The following is a 606-nucleotide window of genomic DNA, read 5'->3' as shown; positions in this document are numbered from 1 at the left end:
ANATTNGGGTCTTACTTTCTCTGTCTTCTGCCAGAGAAGGAGAAAGAAAGAAGGGGGAGGGAAGGAGAAGGGGAGGGAGGTCTGTGGTCTACTAGCTGTGAGGCCTTCTGTTTTGTGGGTACTTCAGCCCCTCAGTCCCTAGCTCCTCTTGCTTCCAGGGATGGCTCCAGGGATGCTAGCATCTGAGGTGTGGCTGGATCTTTTGGGAGACAGGGGAGAAGGGTGTGCTGGGGGCTCTCCATTCATGCTAGAGGAAGTGTTCTCAGACCCATCCTGTCCTCAGATCCACAGGGGTGGGTGGGATGGATCAACCGGCCACGGCTGCTGGGCAGTTCTTTCCAGGAGCCTGGGCCTCTCCTGGCGTCTTGGCCTGGGTTGAATCCATATGACAGTGGAGTTCTGAGAGGAGGGACTGGGTGATTGAGTGGCTGGTGGGGACCCCTCTTTCCTTCCAGGCTCAGTCACTACCCAGGTCCAGCTGCTCCCTCCCGCCTGCCCTTGCCAGTGACACAGACACTCTGACAATGATACACATGCTCGGTGGCACCCACCCAGACACACACCTACACAGGCACACACACCTGCGTACACAATACACCTCCTGGC

This window comes from Rhinopithecus bieti, unplaced genomic scaffold, assembly GCF_001698545.2.
Source record: "Rhinopithecus bieti isolate Rb0 unplaced genomic scaffold, ASM169854v2 scaffold_1017, whole genome shotgun sequence".
Lineage (NCBI taxonomy): Eukaryota > Metazoa > Chordata > Mammalia > Primates > Cercopithecidae > Rhinopithecus > Rhinopithecus bieti.
The sequence above is the reverse complement of the archived record's forward strand: the minus strand, read 5'-3'. Positions refer to the sequence as shown.